Genomic DNA, 20716 nt, shown 5'->3' on the forward strand with positions numbered 1-20716 from the left:
ACAACCAAAAAATATATAAAATAAATAAATAAAATTATTTATATTCTAAAATATAAATCCTTATGTTCAAATGTCTTGAACCTAAAATTCAAAATTAATTAAAATAATTTACTTCGATTAGAGTTTTAAGAAACCCTAGGATCCTCAATTTGGGGTTTTTCTCCCAAAAGCAAAATTGAGATTAAGGGTTTCAGAATTAGGGATTTAGGGTTCTGAATAGAAATTAATTAAATTAACCAAAGACAAACATGAATCAAGTATGGGTGACTCTGATACCACATGTAAACACAAACGTAGAATATGATCCTAATATTGATTCTAATAATCAATCATAAACTCATAAACAATATCTCATACCCATATTGATAATCATGTTGTAAATAGTAAACGGAAGCGTACCAGAATTGGCCATAATGGTAATATTAGAGCACTCCTATATGCGCAGTGATCTTCCTCCTGTAGAGCACCTTGATTGATTTCCCTTTGGTTTTCTCTCTTGATGGGGATAGAGAGAAAGGAATAGGAGAAGTACTTTATGACTCTGTGTGTGCTCTCAGAAGGGGACCACAACCATTTATAAACTGAATTACTTAAGTTTTAGTATTTCTAATTTGACCCCTCGTCAAATTAGAAAATATTAAGGCTACACAATATTTATTTTCATGACATATGCCTTTAACCAAATCTTATTATTTGGCTTTATAAATAATGGCCCTAACACATTTAATTATGTGTCATATATATACATATATATATATATATATATATATATATATATATATATATATATATATATATATATATCCAAAAATTACTAACAATACAAACTCTTTTTGTAGTTCTGTTTTTGAGTAAAATAAGTGTTGTTAGGTTTTGGTTTCTTGGTTCCTTAAATTCTAACACGATAAAGTTGATTCTAATCTTATTTAAAAATTAATATAATTTCTTACAAATTTTATTTCCACCACTTTTATATTGAGTAAAAAACCATACTTAAATGAAATTGTGATATCTAAAAGTGGAATACAAGTTGCACTTTATCTCTAACATCCCTGTGTCCGTTATAACATCCCAAATAATAGTGTAAAACTACTAAACAAGATATTATAATATTTGCTACCCCAATAAGCATATAAAGAAATGTATATAAATTTCATCATTTATAGTCTTCCACGAGAAAAGGCTGCAACCCAAAACAACTTTATATATAGCCAAAACATAACCTTAGAAGAAAAGGTTAAGAAAAACAAGGTCTTTCAAAAGAGTAAGAATGACGGGAAAATAGTCTAAAATTAGACGGTCGCACCATCATCTCCACAATAAGCGAGATACACGCTTAATTTCTCATCTGCTCACATTAAATAATGGTGATCATTGTAAAAAAAAAAAAACACGAACAATCAAGCACACAAAAAGAGTAAGCTAATAGCAAAAGAGAATACACTCACGTATATAAAACTAAATAGAATTATGAAACATAATACTACACACACTATACTAAATAATACTGATTAATCAATCACACATAAAATGTCACATATAAATATGAACAAATGTATATTAGATTAAATTCTATTGTTGTTAGTACCTCAATGCAAACTTTGCATCAAAATATTTCCTTAAAGGTTGTAAGAAGTACATCTTGGTCATCAAGGAATGAATGATGTTGACATGCACTATTAGATGGAAAGGATGATATGCGAGACAATTCTATCTCAATTATGAGTGAAAACAATTTTTCTCTACAAATGAATTTCGGACTAGAGACCGTATTGGAATTGGTGTTTCTAAGGACATGTCTTCATCTATAACAATTATTAAAATTAGTTCTTAATATATTTAGTATGGATCCTGGACTTTGATGTGACATTTAACTTTTTTTAGGTTGGATACAATTTAGATACTTAGATTTTGGGATTAATACTATCGTTTATGTTATTTGTGATATATGACATGTATTATTAGTTTTCTTATTTTTGTTTAAAGAATTATAGAACATAGACAGTACAACATCAATCAATTAATACAATGACTATACCCGTACACTTAAAGTAAGTAAAAGTCATGCTCACAATTAAATCTTATTTGTTTTGACAATAAAAACTCAAGAAGTCTAAAAATTAGAAAATAAAAATAAAAAAATTATTATAAAATAGCATGTAAAACATTATACTTTTTCTTATAAATAAATTTGTGAATATTAATTAATTAACTTGATTAACTTATATATATATATATATATATATATATATATATATATATATATATATATAATGGTCTAGACCATATTGCGTGCTTACATTCCCAGTGTTCTTTTTGTTAAATTTTTTATTTTTTAAGAAAAATAATATAAAATAAATTTTGATTTTTTTTATTAATAATATATATGTAATAAAAGTCTCGTGTGTAACATCCCAATTTCAGCAGCTTAAAGCTAATGAAAATAGGGAGTTTCATCATAGTTCCAAAACAGATAATCCAGTGTACACAATATATTAATACAGTCTTACAAAAGATATGACTATAAAAATATATCGCTTATACACTTAAACTAAACTAATAAACTCTATACTTAAACTGACCACTGCTAAAGCTCCCACTGGAAACCTCCTTCTCAACACTTAAACGATGACTCTTCATCCTCCAGAAGTGCCTTTGACACTGCAACCACATCTGCTCCCACCGAATAGGTGATCATCGCAAAAGGAAACATACAACACGAGACAGACACGCAGAAAGCAAGGGTAAGCTAATCTGATTAAATGAATCATACAGTTCAATTATAAACAGAAACCATGCAATCTTTCTCATTTTCACCAGAATCACATAAACCACCCCAAACACAATGCAGATATATTACTCTAGACTCAATATCCGGATTATGTAAGCGACATTGGATCTCTGGGTGGCTTGCACCTGTGACGGTTCCCAAACTCTGCAGAGTTTGGACACAAGGGGTTATCACCCAACCACTTCCAAGGTAAGTCCCCTTCGCGTCTGTGACTGAATCGGGTCCACAGACTAGGACCTCCTGCTACTCCTCACGACATAATCCATTACACTCTACATGAGCCTTAATGGTTATTGGAGCGTCAGGATACCAACCCATACGGAGTCCTCATGTCCTTACACACACTAACATACTCTTCTGAATTTCCCTTGAAATTCTAATTCAACCACTTCTTCTCATATTCCAACTTCATGCAATTTCACCACACATATTACCAGTCATAACAATTCATGCATATCATAACTAAGTTCACATTTTAACATTTAAACATAGTTTCATCCATTAGAAACAAGGGAAATAACACTCAACTGCAGAGGTTCTCGCCCAAGCTAGAATATCTCGCCCAGGCGAAAGGGCTCTCTCGCTTAGGCGAGTCATTCTCGCCTGAGCGAGGCCTGAAACAGAGAACAACCCAAACTCTGGGCGAATTCTCGCTTAGGCTAAGCTGTCTCGCTTAGACGAGAGTGACTCTCGCTCAAGCGAGACTGGTTCGCCTAGGCGAGATCTCACGCAGAGACAAGGGATGAGTTTCTGGTGTTTTCGCTCAGGCGAGAGCTGCTCGCTTAGGCGAAAATACCAGATTCCCAATCTGTTCTCACATACAACAGTAAAGAAATCTAGCACAATCCAAGCATACACTCAATTACACAGTTCAAGCACTCATACAACAATCAATCATGCAATTCAAAGTCATCAGAATGATTTCTATACGAAATTCAAGTAAAACAGTTAGCTTCCCTTACCTGTTATCCTGTTTAGACAGCTTTACAAACGTCAACGCCTTAAAAACGTCAACACCTCTAACTCCACAGGATGCTCTATCTACACATAGAAACATCACAAGAACGATCAGGACATACCGTTATGATCACTGATCAACAGAGACTCATACTGATGATTAAAACGTCGCATGCAAGCGGAAGAGGGCTTGCATGCAACAGAAAACAGACAAAGGATAAAAAAAAGAGCGGAAACTCAACTTACGCGAACGGAGAAACTGATCGATCCAATTTGAAGAGCTCACCGAGAGGATCAATCCTATGGTCTCGGTTCTTCAATCAGACGACCAAATTGACAGAACCTCTAGAGAGAAGTCAGAGAACTCTAGAAAAGTGGTTTCTAGAGAGATTGTGTGTTTTAAAATACTGAAACTCGTTTATAACAATTCTATTTATACTAAAACCTTTTATTATTAAAATAATCGAGTCTCACTATTTTTAAACCACTATCACTTTTAAAATACCATTTTCTAGGGTCTCACATCGTGTTTAAAGAAAATTGTAATAGTTATTAAAATTTAAAATAATCTACGATATACAAATATAATAAAAGTAATTAATTGTATCTTTCTTCTTAAAAATTTAAACTACAGTAAAAACATATATGTAATAAAAATATTAAAACTAAATAAAATTATAACAATTACTGAAATTAAAAATATATCTATGTATGTAACTGTAATAAAAATATTTAATTATATTTTTAATACTAACTGTAGTAAAAATATATCTATAATAAAAATAATGACATTAAATAAAACTTAATACTTATTAAAATAAAAAATTATCTAGTATATACAAATCCCGATAAACAACAAATGAATAGTTTTGTATAATAAATAGATTGAATATCAAAATGAAAAGTTTAATCTTTTAAGAAAATAATTAAATAATTATATCATTATACTAAAATACTTATATAGTTAATTATTATTAATAATATTATTAAATTTTTTTATCGTATAAATGTATTTATTTTATTATTATTATTTTTTATTATTAAGTTATGGATTTGTATTATATATAATATAGTATATAGATATACTAAGGAAAAAAAAAGCATGATAATGTAATAAAAGTTAGTAATTTAATTATCATATAGTAAGATGTACTAAAAAACATTTTTATACATAGATTAATGAGTTTAGTTGACAGATAGAATGAAATAAATGGAATACTGAAATGACATGCATAATTCACTTTTCTTTTCTGTTGTTGTTATTAAGGTGCCTCTGCCAACACAAACTGATATACGATAAGACGTTTCAGTGTCACTCATTTTTTACATTATTTCAACTTCTGTTACCACTCCATTCCAAATCATAATAAACTGGTTACATGTGCATGTTATGCAGCGTTTCCTTTTAGAGTTTGGACTTTATTTTTGTATAATTTAATTATCATTTATATTTTATAAATCGTGATAGCTTGTGTGGTGTTGGTTACAAAACATTAAATTAAAACATAAGAATGAACTGAGTAAAAAAAATTAACATTAAAAATTATAATAGATTTAGGTACACCAGACAGAAATTGAAACACCACAAACAGGAACTTCAACATAACATCACAACTTAGCTAAAGGCTTAATTTGTCACATAAAGCTAAGGGAAGGGTTCTACCATTTTAGGAACACACGCAACATTGGAACAATACCATTTGATGTCCGATTTGTGCCACGGATGTAACTACTTATGGCACGAATATTGTGAACAGAAACACCAATTCCACCAGCTGATTTGCTAATGATAGCACACTCCTTCAAAGTGTCATATATTCCCTCTATACTATCATCTTTCATGCACACAAGGAAGCAACTACTCAACTGCCAAAGCACATAAGCAGATCCAAATAAATGAGAGCTAGGATTATCAAATATCAAACTGCATGCTTACAAAAAGAGGAAGAATCGGAGGTAAAGAGCATTAGCATATACTGTACCTGTGGTCTAGGTGTTCCCGCATTGAAAAGAGTTGGAGATGCATGAGTGAACCACTGTTGAGACATCAGGTGTAAGTTTTGACAGCAGAGTTAATGTCTTCCTTATGAATTCCAACAGCAACCCTCATCAACATGTGTTGTGGTCTTTCCACAACCTTACCTTGAACCTTTAAGAGGTAGGACCTCTCAAGGATTTTGAAACCAAAATAATCGTAGTCAAAGTCCTTATCATAGATTATTTCACTATCCAATCGAGCAGCATTCTGAAGCATAACAGAAAACAACACAAACGTGAAAATCCTATCATACCAAAACATTAAATTCAAAGTACGTAAAAATGATAAAAGTCCACCTTTGGAACTCTATGTGATTTCATCCAAGATCTTATCCTCATCAAACAATAACTTTTGCAGTTTTGGAATATTGTCCTCGAGTTTTAGTATCAAATTAGTTCATTCCTTGCTTTATTTCATAAAGGCTTCAATTTTGGATGAATTGAAGCTTTCTCTTGCCATTTTTAACAGAGACAACTTATTCAACAACTAAGCTGCATATAGTATCCTGCGATGCCTACAATCATTATGAGAAATCTAGGATAAAAACTGTAATATTTGAAGGAAGTAAATTATAGTAGATTCATTGGTATCAGTCCTGCACCCACTGCCTTAAACAAACAACAATTTAAAATGAAACATAACAACATAAGGAAAAATCACAACCATAATCCAACAACATAAAAGCAAGAAATCATAAACATAACTAAAGCATAAAATAGATAAACGTAGAGACGTCAACCTTAAGCCACACACATGGCAACTAAAAAATAGTTTTCCAATAAAAGTCTGGTTTATTTGGTATGAACTTACCAGTGGACCACTTGCTACATAACGAAAACCAATAGATTCCCCATATTCTTTCTAGAAGGCAAACTTATCAGGGGTAACGTCCAACTTCTGCAGCTATAAATATTACTTGAGATGGTTCCGAGAGGGTATCCATCATCATTTGGTCATCCAGGGAAACAACTATTTCCCACATTCGTTTCACAAGTTTGAGAATATGAGTGTCCTTGTCTGAGAATTATAGAAAAAGAAAAATCACTGAAAACTTATGTTATTCTGAATGGAAGTTGATTGTATCATTGTATGTAACTTACAGAAAGGTAGGAGGTGTTTTCTACATCGTGGAGTTTGGCAACCACAACCAGAAGTTCAAGCCAAGACATGCAAACCTGTCAAGTTGTCATCACCTCTGACATAGGCTAGCATGTCTTTCTCCTTTTCCATTTCTAGGGCTAAATCTGCAAGATATTCCAACTTCTGTGGATTGTAAATTCTAATGACACCATTAAAATTAACATAACAGTATTCATGCAAGATTATATGAAGAAAAAATGCTTACCGTAGAGGTCACAGTTTATAGAAAGAAAGAAAAGTGTGGTCCAATCGAGCTCTTCAAATATGTGTTTGGTTTTAGGGAAGAGATGCCATGCCATTTCAGTTCTTCCTTGTAAAACAGCCAAGTGAAAAGGAGTAAAATCTCCTCCACCCTTGATTGTTGGCAAGGATCCATTTTTCTCTCCATCCTGTAGAAACACAGAAGTAGGACAGTTATTAGTCCCAAGATAGTAGGACAGTTATTAGTCCAAAGATAATGTGTGATGGATGGAACACTTGGTGCAGATTGATGCAATGAAAATCAAAATTTCATCTATAAATATACTTGGCATTCATATTAATGGTAGATCCAAACCCAATTAAACACAAATAATAAATACTCTCACCATCAGGGAAAGTATACTACAATGTGAATCTGCATTGTAGTGTAAATTATAGGTGAAACTCTAACTGATTGTTAGATACAAAAACATTCCAACCTGATTATTACATTTAAAAATAGTCCTGAAGGTCTATGCGCTCTATGACATTCAAGAAAAATAAATCTCACCTTTTTATTGCTTTGGAATTGACAATCTTAATAGGAAATACCAAAACCTAAAATTTTTGCATTCAATTCTGCACCATAAAAAATCCTCATCAGAAGACTAAAACTCCCATAAAAGCATAAGGTTAAGAAGACACTCGTCAAGGCATAAAATATCATAATAAACATATTAGTGGTTTAATAAAAAAGTCAAAACTGAAATCTAAAAGACACGTGCATACATCACAGTTATGGCTTAGAATAAATACTTGATTAGGAGACTTCTCACAGATATTGTTCAGAGCTTTAAATACTGATTGGGTTTGTGATAATAATAAAATTACTTGAAAGCTTTAACCTTTCTTCAACTTTCTACAGAAGGGAGTAAAACCATGACATGAGTAACTTGTAAAACATAATACAGATTCAAATTTAGAAAGCAGCCAATAACATCTGTCACAGAAACAGACGAAAGCCAACTGAGAAATCTTACTTGATCAAAGCAGAAGAAATAAGTAACTCTAAAGAATTAATAAAATCAAACTAAAAAAAATGGGGAAATAATAAAAATCAAACCTTTTTACATATAAAACCTCTTAATAATGATTTTCTATTCTTTTACCTTGAGAACTTCGTCTTAGGTCTTTAAAAGTCTTCGATCTACTCTTCAATAGAAGAAATGTTAAAGTACAAAGGGAAAGAAGAATAAGAAAAATTAGAAAACTCTAGAACACACAATTTTACACGAAAACTTGGAGTCAGCACCTTAAGATCGCAATCCTCAAAAACAGAAACGACAACACAATTCCGAGCCAGCACCATCACTAGAGCCCACACTCATCCCTGTCGTCATCCTCGTTATTCCAACACAATCAACCAAAGTGAAAGCAACATACATCCAATTTTGTAACAATTAAATCATTTTTTTTCTTGGAACAGAAAAATGGAGGAGGAGCAGAAATGGTGTTTAGAAAGGAGAGAAGACGAAAGAAATTTAAATTCATAAGCCATCCTCGTAAGCCACAAAACCTAAAAAGATGAGCGGAAAGGTTAAAAAAGTTAAAAGAGGAGAATGACAAAAAAACCAAAAAATTGGACAGATGTCAAAAAATTAGATATGGGTATAAGGGTAACTTTCAAAAGTGTTTGTTTTCTTATAGTTTAGAATGCATTATATCAACACCATAAAAATCTTAACATAAAATCATGTACATAGTTCTATTTGATCAAAGTAACAAGCAAACACCCTAATTTACGTCAAATAACAAAAATAATTAACTTTTGATTTTCCATTTCACATACAAGTCTCATAACCTAAAACCTATACTTAAGATTAAAACTGAAAAATATATGATTAGAGGACTTAAGGGACCCTCTCACTTTTTTCTATTTATATTAAAAATCTGATACAAGGTTACATAAAAGACTAAGAGATTGCATTAGGACCCTAGGTGCAAAATTAGATACCATTGTAGGAGGTTTCCAATGCTCTACACCCTATACTTAGACTTCATGGTAGTACTTCTCAAGGCTCAAGGAAAAGATGTCATCTTAGTCGTGGTTGACAGATTGATTATTGACTAAATACGCTTAGTTCCTTGCACATAGCCACCCCTTTACTGGAGAGGAGGTTGCTGAAGTTTTTATCATCGAGGTAGTTAAGTTGCACGGGTTTCTCTTTTATATTGTATCCAATTGTGAATAAATATTCCTATGCTACTTTTGGTTAATATTGTTCGAATTGGCTGGTACTTTTCATTGTCGGGACCGTCCGGGTTGTCTAGCCCGTCCGGGTTGTCGGGTCCATATGGATCGTCGGACTCGTCGGACTCGTCTGGATCGTCGGGCCCGTTCGGATCGTCGTGTTTGCCGGGATCGTCAGGCAGGTACGGGTCGTTCGGCCTATTCGGGTTGTCGTGTTTGTCCGGTTCGTTGGGCCTGTCCCACATATAATAATATATTTTAAAAAATAATATATTTTTCATGTTGAAGATAAAAGTCCATGGGTTGACCTTGACCCACAGAGCTTTTATAGGATTTTTGGTCCTGTGGACTTCTTTGATGGGGACTTTTTTTCAATGTGAACTTTTTTGACTCTAGTCCACATGGGTCAGGGCCAAGCCTTGTGGGCTAGATTAAATTGAGACCTCTAGACTTGACTGATATTAATAATTTTTACTTTTAATGCTTCATCAATCTTATATATTAAGGCCGAGTCTCTTTATGCTAGAATCTCTTAAAATATCAATTTTTTGCAGCCCTCTACAAAAGTCTTATTTTCTTATGATACGTTTGGGTAATCTAAAACCAAAGGTACATTCATCAGATTCAGCTCTCCTCTTTTAGTACAAAAATATGGGATTACATTCATTACTATTCTAAAGTCATGATTTCTAATTACCGCAGGATTTAATGCAATGCACAACCTCATGTCTAAAATTCCCCTACTGTTGTCCTGCTACCTATATATTTCACACTTTTGTGAACCATACTCAAATAAGATTAGAATGTCTTAAACATCAAAGTCCCTTTGCTCGATTTTTTTTTTTCACTTTACAGTCATCATGTACCAATGCATCATATATTAATTAAGGACTTAGAATGCAAATATTTTAATATAATTAATGGCATTTGGTCACTTAATTTATATATCAAAGAAAAATCTTGGAAAGATTTATATAATGAAAGAGCATAATAGCCTTTACATTGTTTTAAAGATTGAAGCTGCACTTTGTTCTGTTTATTACAGGGCTCGTTAACAAAAGATGGAAATGGATAGATACGGATACAATAGAAGAGGGAGAAGTTGACGCTTGTTTATCTCAATATGGCTTATTGTTGTCAAATATCGTTGAGTAATAATTTGGAACTTTGAATGTAATTCTTTTAAACTTTCATTATGTAATTTTTAATATAGTAATCTATTTCATATCACAACCTCTGATTTTGTAATGATAACTGTTATGTCGGTATTCAAATCATGATGTTTGGAAGCTTGTTCTCAGAAAAAGTGCTATCATTGGCCATAAAAGCTAAGATGAAATTAGTAGCACAAACATGACCCGTGCTTCTCATGGCATCAAATTCAAATCATTTACATAGTTCAATATCAATTTAAAACAGTCACCATTCATCTAATTTCACAATCAAGTTCTATTTCATCAAAGTAACAATCAAACACCCTAATTTACGTCAAATAATAAAAATAATTAACTTTTGATTTTCCATTTCACATACATGTCTCAGAACCCAAAACCTATAACCTATGCAAGTTTTTACTCGTATAGCACACTGAACTCAAAATAGAGTTAGTTTTTCTTTTCTTAATCTTTCTTGTACTCTAGGGCTTTAAATGGTCAAAGAGAGGATGTGTTATGAACATCACAAGAACTCTTGGATCACCTTAAAAGAGGAAATCCTAAAAGTTAAAGATCTCAAATTTTGGGTTTGAGTTTGATTTGAGATGTATAAGATGATTTGAAGTAAAATATAGAAAATAAGTTACTTTTGTTGTACTCTATGTTTTTGATCTGGAGGAGTTGGTGTGGTGTTGGGAATGGAATGGTGGTTGGCTAGTCTGGAGAAATGAGAGCAAATTTTGGTGAATTAAGTCTTCAAATTTCGGCTGTAGGTGGATATCACATTAAAGGGAGACTCTGATTTGACTAGAGTCGTTGCTTCATTCAAATCTGTCTTAAAGGCTCCGCGTGATCAAGGCCAATGCCAAGGATTCCTCATCACTGCAAGCTGAAAGAAAAGAGCCAACAACCTATCTCGTGTGGAAGAATACATCAGTCTTTCAAGAAACATAGGGATTACTACAATGTTTAGCCTTTGTAGTTAGATAGTGCAAGGCCTTATAAACCTCAAATAAAAATATAGAACTAAAAAGGTCCCCCATCTTCTAATTGGATTCTAACAGTTTTCTGTAAATTCTGTCAGATGAAGGCACTTGAAGAGGAGACTCCTATTGCAAAATGATACTCTAAAGTACAGTTCTATACCATTTTAGATTTGACTTACAAGAAACTTAAAATCACCGTGATGTTAATTACCAAGCAAAGTAGCAAGCATTTCTTAGTGCTATAAAAGGGTAACCTGAGTAAAGATTGAGTTGGTTTTGTATAGATGGCTGTTGTCTGTAAAAATGAGAGCATCAAATATGTGTTAAGAAAAAAAATATGGGAAAGACAGTTGTATTTTATACATTTCTTTTATGCTGTTCTTATTTGGATATTTCCCGTTGATTGTAATTTTGTACACTGAGTTTTAAGTGATTCTTTCCTCTTTCCTTCTGCTTTTGCTGAGAAAGTTTTCCTAACTAAGATATTTAATGCTTCATGGGACTTCAATTATAAATTGTTGATTCAGAAATCAATGATTTCAATTTTGCTAACTCTTCCCAGGTTCTAGATGTCAGGTTTTACAGAGGGGATTTCACTGGGAAGAACAACACCAATGAGATCTGAGCCTATTCACATAAGACACTGACACCACTCTTAACCCAAAACCTTAAGACAATGGGTTTATGGGTCTTGATTCTTATATAATGATCTACTTCCTCATTTCTAATCAATGTGGGACTTAGACTCACACTTGGATTCCTATCACTAGATGATAAAATAAATGAATTTGATATTTGGCATGGTCTGCCAAATTTATATGCTAATCTTTCTAGTTGGAAGGATACCGAAATCTGTCTGAAGAAGGCCAGGGACTTGAAGCAATACACTGCAGCAGTATTGCTGTGATTGATTTATAAATTTAATGCTGTGATTGATTATTAGAAATTTGAGATATTTTTTCGACAGTTCACTTTGCTAAATGCTTTTAACTTTTGAGTTTATTTTCTTCTTCTATTAAAAAAAACTATAGGAATGACAAAGAGGACTAACATTCAATTGTTTTTAAATCTAAATTAGATTGTTTTTAGTTCAATATTTCACAATTAACACAATTAATGATGTATAAACCGTTTATATTATGAATTAATTAAACACAAATATGTTCAATTAATTGAAATGTTTTTTTATATGAATACGACAATGCAAAGTTAAAATTCATCTTTCTTTGAAGTTTTGATATATTTGAGTTCTCGTAATCTATAAATAAATTTAATTTTTTTATATGTCAAACATGTTTTTCCACCTACATTAAAGTGAAAATGAAAATCTATCAAATAGTGTAAACAATCTAAATGTTAATATGACTATGTTAAAAAAAAGTCACATATAATTGAATTAAAAGATTATATATATTTTTTTTAAATTTGATAAAATAATATATCAAAATTTTAAATTTTACAAAACTACAAATATTATATTTAGACCTGAAAACATGGAAATCAATTATTTTAAAATGTCTTTTAAATAACTTTATTAATCAAAACCTAATTACGATTATAATCTCATGTAACAAATAAATTGATTATAAATATATATATATATATATATATATATATATATATAATGAACTACTAAATTAATTTTAAATTATACTCGTGGTTTAATAAATAATTTTACTTTATATTATTATGGAATTTTAGTAAGAATTTCTTTCAAATGTTTGTCACATTTTGGGCTTTGTCTGATTTGAAGGATAGAAATAGTTAGAAATGTTTTCTTAATATAATAGAGTTAAACAATGATGTTAAAAATGGAACAGATTCATATTACTTTTCATTTATTTTTTAATTAAAGATTCATATTTATCCAGGTAACCTGTTTATGATAACATCCCTCTACCACCACACAAGTTTTGTTAAATTAAACTCACACACACTTGACAAAATAATTAAAATAAGATTCACTGTGGTAATCTTCATTGACGTAAGGTAGGCTATTAAATAGCGGTGTGTACATAGGAATTTTCCTATCAAATAGCCGTTCATAATGCACCCTAAATCTAGTCTTATATAATGGAACTAACCACTCACATTATTTAGAAATAAACAAACCGAATAAAAAATAATGCCACTAACACTAAAATAAAAACAACTACCCTATTATTTAATTTAAAATTATCTGGCAAGGTGTCGGTGAAGACTTAGCATCTCAATCATTCATTTACTCTCTCTCCTCAGTTATTTTGCATAAAACCAGCCCCAGTTAATTAAAAAAAATTAAATCAATTTCAAATCACTACAACAAATATTTCTAAACAAATTCTTCCTCACTCTTCTCCAACATTTCACTTCGTTCTAGCTCCTGTTTCTCCTATGGCCGAGGCTTTACTGGAAGTCGTGATTCAAAATTTAGGATCTTTCGTTCAAGATCAACTTGCAACTTATTGGGGTGTTGATCAACAGATTCAAAAGCTTTCCAGCAATCTCACCGCAATTCGTGCTGTCCTCAGAGATGCTGAGAGAAAGCAAATAACAAGTCATGCCGTCAAGGATTGGCTGCAGAAGCTCACAGATGCAGCATATGTGCTTGATGATATCTTAGATGAATGTTCAATTCACTCCACAAAGATGCACTCTGTTGATGGACGCACTTCATGCCTGTCCCGTCTCCATCCTAAGGACATTCACTTCCGCTTTCATATTGGAAAGCGGATCAAAGACATCACAGAAAGATTTCATGACATTCATACAGAAAGGCTCACCTTTGAATTGCGTGTGGATCTCACAAAAAAGCAAGCAGTGGATGATGATGGTTGGCGTGAAACTAGTTCTGTCATTACTGAACCCATATTATATGGCAGAGACGGAGATAGAGAGAAAATTGTGAAGTTTCTTCTGGAAGATGCCAGTACAAGTGACGAACTCACCATCTATGCCATTCTTGGTATGGGGGGACTTGGCAAAACAACTCTTGCCAAGGAGGTCTTCCATGATGACGGGATAAGTAAACATTTTGACTTGAAAATCTGGATCTGTGTTTCGGATGATTTCAAGGTCAAGGAAATCCTGCAATCCATCATAGAATGTACCATTGGTCCAAATCAGAACCTCGATAATTTAGAAGCAAGGCGGAAAAAGGTTGAAGAAGCATTGCAGAGTAAGAGATATTTGCTTGTTCTGGATGATGTGTGGAACGACAACAGAGAGAAATGGACTGAGTTGAAGGGGATGTTGGAGTGTGCAAGGGGAGCAAAAGGAGCTACCGTTTTGGTCACCACTCGACTTCAGGAAGTTGTCTCTGTCATGGGAACGCATTATTCTTACCCTTTGAAAGCATTGTCCGAAGACGATAGTTGGTCATTATTCAAACAGCATGCATTTGGACCAAACACACAAGAAAGGAAAGAGCTTACGGTAATCGGTGAAGAGATAGTGAGAAAATGCGTCGGTTCCCCACTTGCAATAAAAACACTGGGAAGCTGTTTGCGTGATGAAAATGAAGTAACACAATGGAAGAATGTAAAGGAAAGTGAAATTTGGGACATACGGGAGGAAAGTAATTCTATTACAGGTGAGGAAAATTCTATTATGCGTGCTTTGAAACTGAGTTATTCTAATTTGGAACCATATATGAGGAGATGCTTTTCTTTATGTGCAATATACCCCAAAGATTTTGAAATAGAGAAAGAAGAACTAACTTATCTCTGGATGGCTAATGGATTTATTAGATGTGAAAGAAATGTAGAAGTGGAAGATATTGGAAATAAAGTGTGGAAAAAGTTATACAGTAGATCCTTTTTTCAAGAAGCAAAGTATGATAAGTTTGGTATGATAACGACTTTCAAGATGCACGATCTATTTCATGATCTTGCCCAATCTATTATGGGTGAAGAATGTGTGGTTATTAAGGAAAAAAAGTTGACTCCGTCAAGTAGGGTTCACTATTTAAGGTTGGTAAATTATGATGTATCTGTTGATGCGAGTTCTTTCAAGCTTGCTTTCAAGAAGGCTGAATCTCTGCGGACTTTATTTTATTTTGGTGGTTTTGACCTAATGCTATCAAATCATTGTTGTCTCCGAGCATTGCGCACAGACTTTACTAAGTTGTCCTCACTTAAGAGTTTATCACATCTGAGATACTTGAGTTTGAGTGGTGGTATGCACGTAAGCTTAAATAACTCAATTTGTGAGTTGACGAAATTACAAATATTGAAACTGACAAAGTGGTCCGAACTTTATGGGCTACCCAAAAACTTGACACAATTGCAGGATCTAAGACATGTTGTAATTGATAATTGTCCTTCAATAGTAGAGATGTCCCCCAATATTAGCAAGTTAAGACATCTGAAAACCCTGAGCATTTTCGTTGTGGGTTCAAAGCCAGGGTATGGGTTAGCAGAGCTGCATAGCTTAAAACTGGGAGGCACGCTGAGAATCAAAGGGCTTGAAAATGTCGCCAATGAATGGGATGCTAAACAAGCAAACTTGATTGATAAGAAGGACTTAAGTATCCTACACTTGCAATGGGGTGGTACTACTAATTCAGAAGGTAGTAATGTTAGTGAAGAAATAGTAATGGAAGCCCTGGAACCTCCCTCAACTCTGAAGAGTTTTCGTATAAAAGGGTATGAGGGAAGACAGTTATCGAGTTGGATGAGAAGTCCAGTCACTCTAAGAGACTTGGTGGAAGTTAAGCTCTTGGAGTGTGACAACTTTGAGGAGCTTCCTCCTCTTGGTAAACTACCATACTTGAAAATGCTAGAGGTGCGTGGAATGAAAAATGTGAAGTGCATAGATGGTGAGACCTATGACGGCGTGGAGGAGAAAGCATTTCCATCTTTGGAGGAATTGATTCTGAAGAATTTACCAAAATTGGAGAGGTTGTTGAGGGATGAAGGAGTAGAGATGCTCCCTCGTCTTTCCCAATTAACAATTAAAAAGGTCTCCAACTTTAAATTCCCACGTCTTCCTTCTGTTGAGAAACTTTATGTTGAAAGCATTGACGATGTGGAAAGGGTTGTGAGGAATACGCCTTGTCTAAAGACCCTGAATATTGAGTCGATTAAAGGAGTAAAGACACTACCTGACAAACTCGGCATGCTGAATGCATTAGAGGTCCTTCACATTGATGATTGGTATGATTTGGAGTATTTTCCAGAACATGTGTTGGAAGGTCTAACTTCTCTTCGAATCTTACGTATTTATAGCTGTGAGAAATTAAAATCCTTGTCTGAAGGTGTTAGACATTTGGCATGTCTTCAGAGTTTGATGATCTGCGATTGTCCAGAGCTGGTGGGTCTACCAAACAATATGAGCCAACTAACTGCCCTTCGAGACGTGTCAATCATGGATTGCTCCACATTACCAGATGGCTTACAACGTGTCCCCTCCCTACGTTCTTTGTATATATTCGATTGCAACTCTACTTCATTGCCGGACTGGCTGGGAGATATATCTACTCTTGAAGAATTAAGCATCGAGTTATGTGAGGAGTTGAGGTCACTGCCTAGCAGCATGCAACGCCTCACCAACTTATCTCATTTAAGTATACTCTCTTGTCCTCATCTGTATACGCGGTGCAAGAGGGAAACAGGAGAGGATTGGCAATACATAAACCACATTCCAAATTTAGAATGCGAATAAACATTTTGAGGTAAGTGAATGATTGTTTAATTTCCTTTAATTTCTCCTTATTGCTTAATTACTCTTTTAATTATGGGGTTTTGCACCATAAATAAATCGGATAGAAATGACTAATATCACGCTCTAGTTGTTCTAGTAAGTCTCAAAATACCTGAGCTGGATAACTTTATAAAATGCAGATCTCAATTTTCCCTTATATTATTAATGTGGTTAACAAATGTGTTACTGCTTTCCTCAAGATAGACTTACTCATATTAGTAATTTTTACTTTTAATGCTTCTTGAATTTTGTATATTCAGGCCGAGTCTCTTTGTGCTAGAATCTCTTAAAATATCAATTTTTTGCTGTCCTCTACAAAAGTCTTATTTTCTTATGATACGTTTAGGTAATCTAAAACCAAAGGTACATTCATCAGCTTTAGCTCTCCTCTTTTAGTACAAAAATGGGATTACATTCATTACTATTCTAAATTCATGATTTCTAAGTACTGCAGGATTTAATGCACAATCTCGTGTCTAAAATCTTCTGCTATTATCCTGCCACTTGTATATTTCACACTTTCGTGAACCATACTCAAATAAGATTAGAATGTCTTAAACACCATAGTCCCTTTGCTCGATTTTTTTTTTCGCTTTACAGTCATCAGGTACCAATGCATCATATACTAAGGACTTAGAATGCAAATATTTTAATATAATTAATGGCATTTGGTCACTTAATTTATATATCAAAAAAAAAATCTTTGAAAGATTTATATAATGAAAGAGCATAGCCTTTACACTGTTTTAAAGATTGAAGCTGCCCTTTGTTCTGTTTATTACAGGGCTCGTTAACAAAAGATGGAAATGGATAGACACTGATACAATAGAAGAGGGAAGAAGTTGACGTTTGTTTATCTGAATATGGCTCATTGTTGTCAATATCGTTGAGTAATAATTTGGAACTTTGACTGTAATTCTTTTAAACTATGATGTGTAATTTTTAATATAGTAATCTTCAGTAAGATGATATTTCATATCACAACCTCTGATTTTGTAATTGTAATTGTTTTGTCGGCATTCAAATCATGATGTTTGGAAGGTTGTTCTCACAAGAAGTGCTATCATTGGCCATAAAAGCTAAGCTGACATTAGTAGCACAAACATGACCCGTGCTTCTCATGGCATCAAATTCAAAACCGAACAGTTCCTAAATTCTTAACGGTTATCAAGTTGTTTCTTATCTTATTTAAAACTTAATATAATTATTTTCAAATTTTTATGTCCACCACTTTTATAAATGACTAAAAAATCATTCTTCAATGAAATTGTGATATCTAAAAGTAGGCTTAACGGCACGCCAATTGGCAAAGCTCTAATATAAACTCCACAAACTCTACATTTGTGTGAGCTGAATCAATCTCCTGTGAACGAACCCATGATACAAATTTTTACATTCAACATACCTCTTACGTCTCTGTAGACTTAATCACACCTCTATGAACAGACCTCTGAATACAGAATACTGACGTCAACTCAGATTTCAAAATTAAACTAAAATGCATTTTATCAACACCATAAAAATCTTAACGTAAAATCATTTACATAGTTCAATATCAATTTAAAAGAGTCACACCATTCATTCAATTTCACAATCAGGTTCTATTTCATCAAAGTAACAATCAAACACCCTAATTTACATCAAATAACAAAAATAATTAACTTTTTATTTTCCATTTCACATATATGTCTCAGAACCCAAAACCTATAGCCTATGCAAGTTTTTACTCGTATTGTACACTAAACTCAAAATAGAGTTATTTTTTCTTTTCTTAATCTTTCTTGTTCTCTACGGCATTAAATTGTGAAATAGAGGATGTGTTATGAACATCACAAGAACTATTGGATCACCTTAAAAGGGGAAATCCTAAAAGTTAAAGATCTCAAATTTTGGGTTTGAGTTTGATTTGAGATGTATAAGATGATTTGAAGTAAAATATAGAAAATAACTTACTTTTGTTCTACTCTATGTTTTTTATCTGGAGGTGTTGGTGTGGTGTTGGGAATGGAATGGTGGTTGGCTAGTCTGGAGAAATGAGATCAAATTTTGGTGAATTAAGTCTTCAAATTTCGGCTGCAGGTGGATATCACACATTAAAGGGAGAATCTGATTTGACTAGAGTCGTTGCTTCTTTCAAATCTGTCTTAAAGGCTCCGCGTGATCAAGGCCAAGGCCAAGGATTCCTCGTCACTGCAAGCTGAAAGCAAAGAGCCAACAAACTGTCTCGTGTGGAAGAATACATCAGTCTTTCAAGAAACATAGGGATTACCATCCCCTTGAAGGCAAGACCATGCATTTGGATTGAAGGTAGAATCTCATACCCTTAACATCATATCATAGAAGTACCCACACTATCTATCAAAAGAATGAAATTGAAAGGTTAGTTGATGATATGCTTAAATATGGTACAATTAAAAGGATGGTAGATGGTGATTTTTTGTGCATTATCGGACTCTTTGAAATCGACTCCTTTCAAAGCACTGTAGGGCCAGGTGTAACTGCCTATAAACAGTTATTGGCAGAATAAAAAGAATAGGTATGGGGAAGTGGAGGGGAGTTTTTTCTTGAGTGGGTTACAGGAAGGGAAAGATCAAGTTCGCAACATCTTAGAAGGGAACCTTTGTACGCAGTTCTGGTGTAGTTTGTTGTACTGTATCAGTTCAATTTAATAAAATTCAGTCCTTATTTTTCATACCAGTTGATGTCTATCGACAATTGTAAGGTGACCAAAACAAGTATCTATGATTATCGAGAATAGTTCAAATGTGAGTCAAAAGTTTCACATTCTATAAAATAGACAAACTTAAATACTATATAAGAATAAAAATTCATAATACCATCGTCTTAAGATTTTGGGGTAAGAGTGGTGTCAAATGTCTTATATATGTAAGATCAATGTCATATAACCCGTGGTATCAAAACCAGATTCGTAATGGGGTCACTATACACATAAAGGAAAATATACAATTTTGTAGTTAGAAACCTGAATGCGTTACGAACACCACATCATATTCTCTCATTCTACCACGTCTTGTACATTGTAATTGGATTCTAACAGTTTCTGTTAGCAAATCAATTTTTATGTGAATAAACTTATTCACTTCCTTGAATTTTTATGTAAACAAAACATTACAATTTATAGACTCTATTTTGGTTTTTCATCTCCAAGTCTTAAACTCTCTCATCAAGACACAATTATTACCTATTAACCAATACAATAAACCCATGACCCTTGCACTCTAAAACACACAAAACTCCTAAACAAATTAACTACACATAAAACAACCCATTTAAGTTTACCTAACAGTTTCTTCTAAATTCTGTCAGTTGAAGGCACTTGAAGAGGAGATTCCTATTGCAAAATGATACTCCAAAGTACAGTTCTATTCCATTTTAGATTTGACTTAAAAGAAACTTAAAATCACCGATGTGTTAATTACCAAGCAAAATGCACAATAGCAAGCATTTCTTAGTGCTATAAAAGGGTAACCTGAGTAAAGATTGAGTTGGTTTTGTGTAGATGACTGTTGTCTATAA

At 33.1% G+C, this 20716-nt stretch overlaps 1 pseudogene across 1 annotated transcript; it reads left to right on the forward strand.

Annotated features, from left to right (window-relative positions):
* The first annotated feature begins 13702 nt into the window (after positions 1-13702).
* On the forward strand, positions 13703-19876 carry LOC114173330 (putative disease resistance protein RGA4 pseudogene; annotated as a pseudogene). The gene is made up of 2 exons (XR_014993056.1): positions 13703-17150; positions 17964-19876. The product of XR_014993056.1 is annotated as a putative disease resistance protein RGA4 pseudogene (transcript).
* Positions 19877-20716: the final 840 nt, after the last annotated feature.

Source organism: Vigna unguiculata, chromosome 2 (genome assembly GCF_037176805.1).
Source record: "Vigna unguiculata cultivar grain cowpea cultivar isolate G323 ecotype 2 chromosome 2, ASM3717680v1, whole genome shotgun sequence".
NCBI classification, from domain to species: Eukaryota; Viridiplantae; Streptophyta; class Magnoliopsida; order Fabales; family Fabaceae; genus Vigna; species Vigna unguiculata.